This window comes from Siphateles boraxobius, unplaced genomic scaffold (assembly GCF_051911475.1).
Source record: "Siphateles boraxobius isolate OS27281-9 unplaced genomic scaffold, OSU_SipBor_1 130, whole genome shotgun sequence".
In the NCBI taxonomy this organism is placed as follows: Eukaryota; Metazoa; Chordata; class Actinopteri; order Cypriniformes; family Leuciscidae; genus Siphateles; species Siphateles boraxobius.
The window spans coordinates 20326748-20341528 of NW_027508734.1; the positions used below are offsets into that span (position 1 = coordinate 20326748).

The 14781-nt window shown below is 36.2% G+C and overlaps 1 protein-coding gene across 3 annotated transcripts in view; it reads left to right on the forward strand.

Annotated features, from left to right (window-relative positions):
* Window positions 1-3423: 3423 nt before the first annotated feature.
* The window catches only part of tln2a (talin 2a), a 53233-nt gene continuing 41875 nt past the window's right edge, over window positions 3424-14781 (forward strand). Inside the window, exon 1 of one of the 3 annotated variants that reach the window (XM_077228556.1) lies at window positions 3424-3545. The gene's annotated coding sequence lies outside the window, so the exon portion shown is untranslated. Of the gene's footprint in view, window positions 3831-14781 lie in introns of all 3 variants that reach the window. The other 2 variants (XM_077228558.1, XM_077228557.1) reach the window with 2 other exon arrangements.

Below are 14781 nucleotides of genomic sequence, written 5' to 3' on the forward strand. Positions count from 1 at the left end.
TTGTATACCAAATGAGAGACGCCTAAAGATTAGCAAGATATAAAATTACTGTTTACTTAAACATGTCTCTGTGGGATAATCATGTTATTCAATTTACCTAAATGTAAATATATTCGAAATATGAAAATATGTATTAAACATTCACTATTTTCATTTGCTGACTGAATACATAGGAAATACTTTGATATAGCCTGCATATATAGTTATTTTGTTAGCTGAAATAAAGATGGAGGGGCCACGGCCTGACTGTTACTGTGATGGCATTTTCCCACCTCACATTCATCCATCAAACTCCGCTTTGTCCCCTGCCTGTGGTTTTCCTTAGGGAAGTCTCCAGGCTCTTCAGACAGATTGGTCCACGTGGCCCTCTGGGAATCTGGTTGCAAGTTGATCTTATGATGTTTGAGCACATAGAGGCTTATTGTCTTTGTGCTGAATCTTTTAAAACCCAAACTTGTTGTTTAGGATCTCAAACCTGTAACCAATTGAAAGGTGCACTGTAAGCTGCTGTTGTCTGTAAACAAGACTTCAGACTTGGTATCCATACTGCATGCACAGATGTTCAATGACAATAATGAATCATCCGATTAACAAATGCATGAATAACTATTTAAGATTAAAAAAACATTATTAGGGTATGAATGCTGGCATACAATGCATGAAAAACTACTAATGAACAGCTTCTCACACATTTCATATATTAGCAAAGGTATTTCATTATCAGGTAATAAAATCAAATGTAAGTTATAGTTTAACCTGATAATGAAAAATCTTCTTATGTTTAGCTATATGTGGGTAATGTCTCTGCTCCACTGTTTTGTTTGTGTGTTTTGTTTTAGCTCCCCCTGAAAAGAGGGGCTTTCTGTGTGGGGCTTTAAATGACAACAAATCCACACCTTCAATAAAATTAATTCTTCCCCACCACTAAGTTCATTGTAATGGAAAAAACAGTTGGTGCATCCTTATTCAAGAAAAAGATGAGAGCAACAGCCCCATCTACGGGTGAATGGAGGTAAAAACCTTTTCGGTCAAGTTTGAAAAATAACACTAAAACCACTAAACTCCACTAAACCAGGGGTTTAGTCTGTTCTTTTTCAGACACACATTTAAAATTGTACGTTTTTTTTCTAAAATATCGATGCCATAAAGTAAGAGAATGACTAGTTACAATAGGTTTGGACATTCATTTGATTACAATTCTTAATGACTGGAGAATGATTTAAAGTTGTCTTAAAATCACATCATCATTTTACAAATATATTTGAAAAGTATATTTATTTTATAAAATAAATTCTATTCTCCTTATGTTTATGTTTTATTTTTTACTAGCTACACAATTCATACTAAACAAAGTCATCTTAAAGTTGTTCCAAGTTCGGGAAGGTGAAGTCATGGACAATAATAACATAGTTAAATTCATACTAGTCATCATTTCAGAATTGTGGAAGCTGCCTGCACAGCCTGACCCCATGGTAACATCATAAGAAAAACAAAAACCCTGACAGGACCATACTGTAATACAACACTTTGATCCATAGAGAGCAGCATTTGGGCACTTAGAGACAGAAACTAAAGTGGTCTAATGGTCTGGAATTTAAAGTACATTTTATAGGGATGAGGATCAGCAGAAATAACTACAAGGTTGTCAATATTGTTTTGAAAGCCACATATTTCATGATAGAGGGTGATATGGTGTTTAAAAGGGTGATAGAGAGGAATTTTGAGGTTTTAGGGCAGGATAGGTGTTCTCCATAGAATGTGTGGAATGCTGCTGTGGGCTCACCCCTGTTTGAGCTTTTTTGGGTCAACACTTCTGTAACACATTCCCGGTGCATGACCACACAATCCATGACTGCTTGAGGCTAGATCCCCTAAAACTGAGCAGATGATTTACAACTGTACATCAAAACACAGAGTAGGCCTACAGTGAGAAAGAGAAAGACAAGACTTTTTTCTTTGTGATGCTGGAAATTTGATATTATTATTTTAATATTACTATATATATATATATTTTTTAAATGTAATCAATGAAAACATTCATTTTTTGATATTCCATGAATTCTTCTAAAAAAAAACATGCTGCTGACCCTCATCAATGTCATTTTGTTGGCCATAGGATGAGGGAAAATAACTTTTGTATCACTACTCCAAGGATGTTTAAAGGGGGTCAAATGGACCTGTATTCATTTCCTATGGAATTTTGACTCAGTATTTTTGGATACATTTTTGTCAATAATATTATTTATTTTCTTGGAACTTTATGGATTACTTAAAAAAATGCTCTGAGCCAAGAAATTTGCCTCAGATACCAATCCTGTGTCTGAATTTGAATAGCTTATCTCCTTGCTAGGGCAGGCTAGCAGCTGAAAAGCTGTATCTGAAATTAGTAGGCTATGTCTGAATTCACAGTATTCATAAAACAGTATAGGCAAAAAAAGTACCCGAATGAACTACTGCTTCTGCCATGATTCTCAAGTTCACATCCAATCGACACTTTATTATCCATTGACAATGGGAAATGAGTTGTGAAGGGAAACAATGCAACTCATTACATAGCTCACATGATCACAATGCTTACATGGCAGCGGATGTAGCATCAGATATGCATTCATATTACACACATTCATGCTTGATACTTTATTCATACACATGATTTTTCACAGGCACGATTCTCACAAAGTTCTCAAATGAAGAGCCTACTCAGACAGTATGCAATTTCAGATATGAGTAAAGAAAAGCTACAATGACAGCTGATGGCCAAAACAAAGGAAGCGGTGCAAAGTACCCAAAAGTTATGCTTAGAAAGGTGCAAATATAATGTGAAATGTTCTGCCTCTGTATGCAAAGATCTCTTTGAGAAATGTGAAGAGTGAAGGTTCAGAGTAGAAAATACTTCATATATATATATTAGTTTAGAGTTTGTTTATATTTATACATTTGTGCATTCTAGGTTAAATAATAATATTATGGTTATCAAGAAATAAACTGATGAGCCTATGGCTATTTTGAAGTTGCCATGGCTTGTTTATATATATGTGTGTGTGTGTGTGTGTCTGTGTGTGTGTGTGTGTGTGTGTGTGTGTGTGTGTGTGTGTGTGTGTGTGTGTGTGTGTGTGTGTGTGTGTGTGTGTGTGTGTGTGTGTGTGTCATATTAATATTTATTAGACTAACTGTTATGTCAATATTGGTTGATATTTATTAGACTAACTGTTATGTCAATATTGGTTGGTAGTTTATGTGAATAAATATTATTTATTCGCATATATATTGAATTAATATTATATATCAAATTATTATTATGTAATACTAATTCACCATAAAAAACAGCCTACTAAAACGCAGAAGAAGGCCGACTACAAATCAGGACTACACTCCCCTTAATTCCGGTCTGCATGACGCATTTCCTCTATTCCCACATCGGCTGGGCTCGGTAAATTCCGTAAATCGAAAAGAGATTTACTCCAAAGAGGCAGGACAAGACCGTAGTTTACTCTGCATCGAGCGGCTGAGAGCTTGCAATGAAACTGCGGTAAACAAACTCACCGGTAAGACCCGCTGTGCTCAGATTTCAGTGTTCGGCGGATTGTGCACAGAAAGATCCGCGATCGCAGTGCGTTATGTATTAATATGGCAAGACTGATCTCACGTGCAGTGTTGAATGGATTGGGATTTGGAGGTGCGTGGAAATAAGCAGTGTGCTGGAAAGAGACGTGCTTAGAGTCCTTATCTCATCTGACATGATACACATGCTTCACCAGTTGCTAATGAGGAGAATTAATACATGCGCACATTAATCGATGGAAACATTGTGGGTATCTGCATTGTAATTGGTAAGTTTAACTAGGTTACTTAAACGTTTATCTATTTAATGCAGAAGACTGATGATGATTGATATTTGCATCGAGGCAAATGTTTGCTCGCGCTTTCACGAGACGGAATGAGACGAATCAAAACGGCTGGAATAGCCTATAAGAAATATTTTTTTTATTTCAAACTTTGCGAGACTTGCGTGTTTTTTCTAAATATGTAATGCTTAACCTTTTGTGGATTTCAACTATATACCTACCGTCACATTCAGCACATAATGTGTTTGATAAAAGTTTACTTTAATAGTTAATTTCAGATATTTTTAAGTAGAATTTCATAGCCTATTTTACCTGCTTTATCAGGGCAGAAGATTCTCAATCCGCTTTACTAACCCTTCCCGCAAATGTAAATACTCTGACATTGTTAAAACATTTAAACACCTTTAACCAATCCAGCCTTAGCAGTGGGATAAAATGCTTTTGTGGTTGTCCAGACACATGCAGTCCATGCTGACGCCACACCCCTCTGTGTCATCACATTTAAACATCGCCTCAGACGTTTGCAAATGTATACTTGTGGTTTCGCCATTGTTCTTTAAAGATATATTGTTTGGCTTTCATTACATTACTCACTTTACTTTTGATATAATTCACTGTTATTTGCCGAATTGCATATTCACCACAACAAGCTTAGCAAACATATGTTTATTGGTTTTGAGAACATAATCAAGTAGTAGGGGAGACCCAGGGCAAGTTGTCACAAAGGTTATCTCAGGTTTTGATCACACAAAATGCTAGAGAAGACATATTTTGCATGTTGGCTTACAGCACATTGTTCAATACTGTTGTTGTATTTTGTAATTTTAAACCATGACGGGGTTTTTTGTGTGTGGCCGAAACATAAAAATTCCCATTCTGACAACTTTCCCCATATAGTGTCCCAACATTATGCTACTTTTATTCTTTGTCATATTCCCTTGGCATGTTAAAAACTGAAGAGAAAAAACCCTTATGAAAGGAGATGCCATACAAAGATGAGTATTTTTCTTTTTCATGAATTTTTATTGACATGGTTGTTCAAATTATGCTAAATGAGAGTTGCTTTGCATAGGTTAATCATCTGTTTTGTTACTATATGAAGGTATGCAAGTACATTGTTCTTTTTGCTTTGCCACTTCTCTTCAGCTTCATCTTGTTTGTCATTGTCAGGGTCTAGAACTAACTTTTTCCAACAGTGCTTTTTTAGTGACAGTCAGGTTTCTCTTACATCATGAGCAAGACTCGTGTATCCAGCACATTCCTAAGGTTTTTAAGCACTTTTATGAGTCAGTGTAACTCATCCTCCTCTCTCTCTCTCTCCTTCTGAGCTTGTAATCTCTCTTTGAGACACATGCTATTGCAGGACTGTGGTTTTTGTTTTTACCTTTTATCAGCACTGTAGACCTACTTTGCTTTTAAAGTCTTAAGTTCATCTTACAGTATTCAATGCCTGACCTGAAGAAGACAGACAGGTCTGCTTACGGTGTATGTGATGGACTGCTGATGCTGATGAATCCAGTAGCTTAGGAAAATGCATCAAGCAGAGTACTGTCTGCTGTCCCTTTGATAAACTGCATGCTGCTTTTTATCACCGCTGTCACTTTTATTGATAGCTTGCCCATGGGTCATACCTCATTAGCAAGGTTCCTGTTATTTAGCATGAGTGTACACTCTATAGGTGAACAAGCTCATTGACTTGTGCTAGCGACTCATCACTTGTCCCTTTCTTCACTCTAACAACGTCCCACATATTCTCCTTTAAAATACCATTTAATTGGATGGCTAGAATCAGCTGAGTGTAAATAATGTTAATTGTATCCACACCATGTTAAACGTGACTGTAAATAAAGAAAAGGGTTCCCTTATGCCACGGATCAGTTGGTTTCTTTAGGGAGAGTTAGGCATATGTCATATGCAACACAATCTCATGAAAGTGCGTATCTGTACCACAAATTTTATTTCTCGTGCCATTTATACGCCAAAAATGTTTTTTTGCGTGCATATACGCACTGAAAACCCCAAAACGAGAAGCTTAGCATAATGTTCACACTATACGTGAATGAGCAACTGCTGTCACCGACCTCCAAATGTGTTTATAAAATCACCTATTCCACTAAAAATCCACCCCTCTGCAATGGTTTTAAAAATTTTTTGAACATTCTGATCAACTATTTTTGTGTTCATAGAAGGAATAAAGTGGTTTGGAACAACATGGAAGTGAGTAAATATCAGAATTTTAATTTGTGAACTATTCCTTGAAGAATTCGTATTCACACAGAAAGTTGAGGTGGCAGTCTGACTGAAAGTTCTCCTCAAATGCAGCGGTTATAATTAGCAGGGGTGTCGTTGGGTATGCGGGTGTCACATCCTTTTGCTCCAGTGAGTTCTGAGCACGACTGCCAATAGAAACTGATAAAACACTACACCTCCACACACTACACTGTCATCATTCTCTCTTTCTGAACTTCCTTATTTTGGCACTCACTTCTATCTGCACCTTCCTCTTGAATGAAAATGCTTAGTTGTTTAGTCTGGCGGTTTGAGTTGTAATACACCTAAGTTACCTGTTATTGTTACCTGTCATAAGAACAAATTACAATAGACATTTTGTCTAGCTCAAATTTGTGTTCATAGATCTAGTCAGCTTTTATGAGAGAGCTATTCCCAAAAATGAAAATTCTGTTATTTACATGCTCATGTCGTTCCCAGAAAAAAAATCAAAATATATTTTATGTTCCACAAGAAAGTAAGTCTTATTAATAAGTTACTTAAAAATAAGTTAAGTTATTTTAATTCTTGACTTTTGAAATACGCTAATGACTGATTCATTTTTTTAATTAGGAAATTAACTTTTATTTAGCAAGGATGCATTAAATTGATTAAAAGTGACAGTAAAGAATTTTACATTACAAAATATTTCTCTAACTCTGTTCATCAAATAATCCTAAAAAAAGGTATAGTGTATTTCACAAAGATATGAAGCATCACAGCCATTTTTTTTAAACATTGATAATAATAGAAAATGTTTTTTATGGAGTAAATCAGCATATAAGAATGATTTCTGAAGGTTCATGAGAAACTGAACTGGAGTAATGATGCTGTAAATTCAGATTTAACGTCACAGGAATAATTACATTTTAAAATATATTTAAAAAAGAAAAACTGTTATTATAAATTGTTATAATGTTTCACAATGTTACTGTTTTTACTTTGATTTTGATGAAATGCAGTCTTGGTGAGCATAACTTGGAACATACATGTGGTATATACATACATACAGGTGAATAACATGCATATTTTAATTGTGTAAAAGTGTTTACCCAACAAAATGTCGGGCTCCATACAGGCAGACACAGGACACCTATTGGAGCCTTGGAGTTGAGTTTGACTCTGGGGGCCTGAGGCTGTTTCTACCCCCACATTCTCTGTGCCGAAAAAGGATCCAGGACAGGTCAGTCTGTTATATTAGGAACTTCTGCTATTGCTGCCTCCCCTTCAGCAGAATGGCTAACTGGCTCATCGTGATCTTTTGTGCTCACTAAGAGTTGGTTGCCAGAATGCGCAGATACAATTACCATCCAAACTGCTATGAGGGTTCAAGCAAGCTGCTCTAATTTGAACTCATTCCTCTGGAGCAGTAGATGAGTGAGCTAAAAAAGGCGTTGAAAGAGAAATACAGTGGTCTGATGGATTGTTGAACAATGTGTTTGGTAAAGAACATGTCTCAGGTGCTTATTTGAATGAGTAGTTCCAAAGCTAAAACATTGCAAGCATCCCATCACTTTGAATGGTGCTTTTTCTGTCAGGGTATTTTTGGGAATTTAGGGGTATTCTTTGCCCTCTGACATGAGGCTCAATATGGTTACATGAAATCAGAGAGTCGAGAAGGGTTTTCTGAGCCAGTCTACAGCCAGCTGGGTGGCGTAGATATCTGGCATTTCAAGATTCCCTGTATTGTAGAGCTGACACAGACTAGACTATATTGTGTATACAATATATATATATATATATTACTTAATAGTAATTGGTTATTTCTTTGTTTGTTTGTTTATTTCAACTATATTTTGAAAAAAAATCCTCTATTTTAAGATAAGACAATGGATTTGAAAGATAAATAAAAAAATTGTTTTTATTTTAAGATATTGATTACTTTTGCCATCCACTAGCACAAACTTATAGGGATAGTTTAGCAAAAAATAAAAATGATTTTATTATTTACTACTTTCTTTGCGGGATCATAAAATATATGAATAAAGATATAAATAAACATATGTAGAGAAAAATTATCTGTGGGTTTTTTTTACACAATGAAAGTCTGTGGGGTCCAGTGTTGTTTAGATCTAATTGATTTTCAAATAACAAAAATATTTTAATCCACAAAAGAAAAAAATCCTAAATGTCAGTTTCTTATTGGCCAGAATTTCAACATCGGTACATCCCGTTTTGGGAGCTGTAACTTTGTCTTTTGGTGTGTTTTTATTTTTTATGTGTGTGAAATTTAAACATTTGTAACAAGAAAGGCTGCATATTTCACAAAGAGTCTAGGGACCTAAAGCATATACGTACAGTAACATGCACAGAGTTTAGAGAAGTTGTAAACAATCATGTGATGCAACTTTGTAAACTGAACTTGCAGAAATGATCTATCTTCACTCACCTGGGTTATTTAGGTACACCGTCAACTCAAGTATTATAAACATGCAAGTTAAGTTACATTTATTTAGCTATATATATAGCTTGGCAACACAGTTCTTTAAATGGACCCTGCTGGTCCTAAATGACAGATGGATCTATAGAGTGAACATAGCATGGATTCATCTCAAGACCATTTGGGTATCATTAGAGTTAATATTTTCAGATAATTGTTTTTGTGATTTGTCATGACCTTTTTAAATCATCTTTACTGCATACGAGTGTTTGTACGAGTGTTTTTACCCACAATGTGTCGATGCAAACTTGGAAAGTGTGTAATGTATTTGACACTTATTTTTACATGCAGATAAATGTAATATTTCAACAACATTGTTTGTCTTGCTGCGAAAAACATTGAAGTTTCAGCATTTAAAGCACTTTTAATGAATGTTGGCAGTTTCATTGCTTGTAGATGAGTCGGGTGGTGTCTTAGTCTGTGTCCAATTTTATCTGTCTCTCTGTCTGTCAACCACTCTCAATCTCAGTTTACTACCTTCTTGGCCCCCCTCTGTCCTTCTAAAGCTGGAATTTGGCTTGACGTAGAGATGCTAATATTTGTCGACCATCCGTTTAACCTTCACAGGGCTATGTGTTGACAGCATCTGTCTAAATTATAGATTATGAATGTATGCTTTTATCAAAGGTCAATTGGTAAATCATAAAAAAAGACTATTTTTTTACATATTCTTTTAAAAGTTGTTCTTGGTTTTGAGAAAAGGGGGGGGGAATGGTGTATTAACACACTTGATAAACACACTTGATGACAGATAAACAGTTTAAGTCATTTTAAGTTTAAATGGAAAATCGTAACGATAAAAGATGTGACATTTTTGATGTTCTGCGCAAATACAGGTTCCTAAAAATATACTTTGTTTACCCAAATTACTGCCCATTAGGGCAAGATCATGTTGAAGACTATGAGGGATTTGGAGTCAGATGTTACTTTCTACATGTCCCTTAGATCTATATATGGTGATTTGTTGTGTTTATGGGTGAGAACAACACCATTGGGATTCCCAGCCAAAGTCTAGTGTTGTATAGCCACACAGAGAGGAAAAGCCAAACCTGGGTGTCATGCTCCATGACTGTTACCTCCCCCCTATACTTTATCCCCCTCTCAGTGTGGATCACTTTTTGGAAAGGGTGTCATGAGAACTCCAGCTGGATTCGATTACATGCCGAGAGCTCTGCGTTAATCAAATGCTTGAAAATAGCCTTTTATTTGTGTGGTATGCCATCAGAGTTCCCTAATGCTGAGATAAATGGATACAACAGACTATTTAGGCTCCTGACTGGCATGTTTACTGGAAGGCTACGTGGTGTAATCCTCTGAGGTGCATCTCGTAGCACAGGACATAATGTCCATAACCAGATCTGTGTGATCTGTTACAGCTGTTTGCTCTGAGGTCATAGTTGTGGCTCAAAAAATCATATGATCCGTACCTTACATGTGGGCAGAGTTCCAACAGTGGTTCTTCCTGGCAGTGTATAAGTCATTTGTTAAAGTTTGCAGATGATACTCTAGTGGCTGTACTTACACTCTATTTGAGAACAGACTTCTTACTTCTATTTTTTTTTTTTTTTTTTGCTACATACATTGAGTAATAGCCTCATTAGCTGGCACTGTCACAGGTTTTAGTTGCTAATCCCCACAATCTCAGTGACAGTTCAGATTAAGCTGTCTAGCGCTGCTCCTTTTTCACCGGAATAGCTAGCTGCTTTATGAAAGTGTGCTGCATGTAAAATGTTGCCCCAGTCGTGTTAAACAAGCTTGATTGACAGCGAAAATACAGTCATTAAACCAGCTAATGACTAGCAGGAGACTGCTGATTGGCTGCTCGGCTGCAGCAGGAGATGCTTTTGCAGATGTTATTGAGGTTGACTGAAGTCTATTTCCATTTGCAAACTGTTTAGCTATTACTGTTTGCACAATATGTTGAAGGCATTATTTTTGCTCCATTTCTGGAATGATCAGACTTGCTTTGAAACTATTGAATGGAAATAATCTCTATTTGAATGATGAGGTGTTATATGAGTGTACATTTGTGTGTATAATATGCATGTATGTATATAGAAGTGTGCCCCATCTCAGTGTGCAGCAAACTATAAGCACACCATTGTTAGGTTCATTTCCTTAAAGTGTAAACTTTGGTTCTGTAGGTCCATCAAAATATAGTTTAAGCATCCCATCTTGGCTTACTGATGGAAGACAGGCGGAGTGCTCAGGAAATAAAATCAGTGTATGTCTGCGCAGGTTTTTTTTTAATCGCATCAATTTAATTGTGTTAAACAGATGTCACACCATGTAGCTGTTCCAGCTGTGTAAAGCCATGTCAGTCCCATGATCCACAACATGAGCTGGCTGCCAGTGCATTTGTCTGCCCCCTTTTTGGAGGGGTAATTATTTTAGAATGATGGTTTAATGTGCCCTCCTACATTTAAAATCATTCATACACCCCTGTGCCCAGGCTAGACTCTATATTCCTGCTGTGAGTTAATCTAGCCTGGAAGCATATTGAGTTTTGCTGATCCAGCAGGAATGTTGCTTGTCTTTCAAGGGCCAGGCCTGCTAACTGCTAACCAGTCTGTGACAACACAGACTTTACATTTGACCAGAAACCCAAGGATTTCAGAATTAGCTGATTTTGCAGCTCAGTTTCCTTGAACGTTGTTTTGAACTTAAATAGATAGTTGTCCCAAAAATGAAAATTCATGTCATTCCAAAACCCATAAGACTTTTGTTCATCTTCTACAAATGAAGATAATGCAGTGGTTCCCCAACTTTTTAGAGTGGCATTTAACATACTTCCATGCACCCTCTTCCTCTTCCACTCTTCTACTTAGTCTGGAGTCACATCTTTTCTATAAAGGGATCATTTTTGCCTCCTTAAATAGATTTTCAGTTGCATTTTATTTCACCTTTATTAATTAAAGGCAAATCTTTTGTAACCTTATTAAATGTACCTAATATGTGTCAAATTCTTAAAATTCCATAATATAACTATTAATATAACTATTAATATATTAAATAATGCAATAAATTAAACAAAATCAATAATTTCAATCAAATTAAAAATGATAAAAAAGCCTTCTTTGTACTGCAGTGGTACAAGCTGCATCCAAATGTATTTACACACTGTTTAATCTTGCTCAGATGTAGCATGATTGCAATTACAATGGCATAAATAATGTTATGGGACCGTTTTAAATTAAAAATCTTCAATAGAGAAATATGAAATGATGGTCAAAACGAAGTGATTCTTTTCAATATTAAACTAAAACCGGCAGTAGGTGGTGGCAAGTCACTGTCTTAATGAGTGAGTCATTCATTCATCCTTTCATTAACTAAGCAAGTGGCTGTATTTTTGAATGGGTCATTGAATCATTGACTCTCCCAATTCGTTTAAAGCCCCAGATTCGTTCACTGACCAATCACTGCTGTGTGTTGCTTGGAGACGGCTTTCGTAGCAGCACAATAAAAACAATTCAATAACTTCTGTGACACGCCAATCCTTTAAGCTTGCATCTTGTTTTATTTTGTACAGGTTTGCACGGTCACGCCGTAGCTGCGTCGTAGGCGGTGTGGTAGCACCCTGACGTGCACCTCTCCAAAAATGTAACAACGGGTCAATTATACGTGGGCCGCAAGCGCTGTGATTGGTCTGCTAGAACTCCTCCCTCAGGTTTTACATGATCACTCTGCATGTGTAATTGCACGTCATCACGGACAATGACGCAGAGGTATAAATGAAATCCGACGCCTAGCCTACAGCATAGACACTACGGCGTAGGCCCGACTCAGAAGTATAAATCAGCCTTAACACACAACAGGTGTCTTAACCCCACTTAATAAATGACACTCCCCTTTTAGCATTGGTCACATTACTTTTCCATTACATGGCTCCTACACTATTATTTAATTGCAAAATAGAGCAAACAATACTCTATGTACATCACTTCAATTTTGTTTGTTTAACTGTTAAAATCAATGTCACATTTGCAATCGTGTGGATATTCGGGGAAAAATTGCAAATCGTATAATATATAAACTTTAAAAACAAACTTACACTGTGTCTTATATTATCAAATCGAGTTTGAGTCTTAAATGGATCTCTATGCACAGTGTGTCTATATTTGTTTTTCATGCTAGTAAGTGCTAAAACCCCACTTTTCCTGTTTTTACAGTGCCTGTTAGAAATGCTTGCTCAGTTTGAATGATATTTTAGAATTAAATGAAAGGCAAAACTCAGCATTTTGTACGTATACCCCCTCCGTCACCTCACATACCCCAGTTCGGAAATCTGAGAGATTTCTCTCCCTCCATTGAAGCGTAACATTTTTAGTGTAATGGAATATCAAAGCGTTTATAAATTCGAAACTCAATCCAACTCAAGCTGTTTGATCCAAGTTCTTCTGATGAGACACACGTTATGCACAGATTTAATTTAGGATTTTATTCACATATAAACTTTGTTCAGCACACATACAGGGAGTACATCAAAAGTACACTTGTAGCACAAAATCCAATGAAGTTTGTTGTCATTCTTATGGAAGTTTTAATATCTGAAATTTACAGTATGTTTTCAGAGTACATTGAACTCTCATCTCAAAAGATCAGGCACAATTTGATTCTTTAATGACCAATTTCTGTATTATTCAATCAATTCTAGAATGTATACTGTAAATGGTCTCTGCTTTAATGTAGGCTGTGCATGGATTGAATTTTACTTTGAATCAATCTGTAGTCCTGTTTTAACATGCTGCATGTACAGGGGGTTGTTCATTTTGTCTTTCAGTGAATGTGAGTCATTTGGAAGCTGTCTGACACACTGTTGCCATCATGGTCATGTGAACTTCACCGCCTACACATGCAAGTCATGCCAGTGATGGCCATGTCTGATGTTCATCAAACAGGCCTTCTCGATCATCATGCTTTACCAGTCACTCGTTTTTTTCTCTATCAATCTCTCCAACCTGTCCCTTATTTTCCGTAGTGGGCCTACTTTTGGCAGCAAAAGGCACATCTGAATATTTGTAATTAATTGATTTAAATAAAATGGCTATCATACTTTTTCAGTATTTATTATGGTGCTGTGATGGTTATGATCTAATTTTTGTGATTCAAAATTTAATAGAGAAGTTATTAGATTTCCAGCTTGGCATAAATGATAAAGAGCTCATTAGTCTGTATAGATTTAAAGGAATAGTTCACTCAAAATAATTAAATTGTGTCACTCACCCTTGTTGTTTCAAATCTCTGAGTTTCTTCCATGAAACACAAAGGACAGTTGTTGAAGAATGTTCTGCCAATTTTCTATGAAATTCTCCTATTCCATTTTTCTATTAAATGGATGTTGTGATAATCATTTCTTACCTATTGTGACGCATATCTGAGTGAGACGACTTCTTAAACGAAAAAAATTTAGGGTGGGACTTGATTTTGTACATCCGGATTCCAGAATTGATTGGATAGTTTGATTGTTGTGTTTTGCTATTGCTGTGATCTCATTTGAGTGACAGGTTGTCACTTTTTGCCTATTGTTATTCAAATACTGTGTATTCTGACATGCTAAACCCTTGGCATGCTGTTTTCACATACTATATATTAGGGAAGTAGGCATATTCGGACGTGAGGAGAATGTACACTCTAAAAAATGCTGTGTAACTTTAACCTATGTTTGGGTCATATATGGACAAACCTAACTGTTTGGCTTAAAATTGAATTTAAAAATTTGATCCAACGGTTGGGTTTGTCTATATTTTACCCAAACATTGGGGTGAAACTCAGGAATTTTTAAAATTTGTGAGTTTGCCGTGATTAATCAGTGTATTTAATGATCTGTACTGGACTCTTGTTGAACTCTGTAGTGGTCGAATGGCAACAGCTGCTGCGCAGATGTTCCTACCACTTACTGAGGTTACTTACCACACACACAATGCAACTCAATACAGCAGCAGCTCTAATGACCCCCGTCTGCTATCTGGGCTATAGTCACACCAGTGGTAAAGTGTGTGTGTATAGTGGTTGATGACTTATAGACAACGTCATACAGTAATTTCATATGCTATTGTCTTCAGATTTAGAAGTACTTATTGTCTGATTCTTGATTTTTTCCCCCCTGAAGCTGTTAATGTTATTTTTGCTAATGTTAGATGTTGTAGTCGATATACGGTATGTGTTAAAATGTTGTTATATGCTCTAACTTGATTTTACTTACACCTTTAATTTCACCTTTTAGTTAAT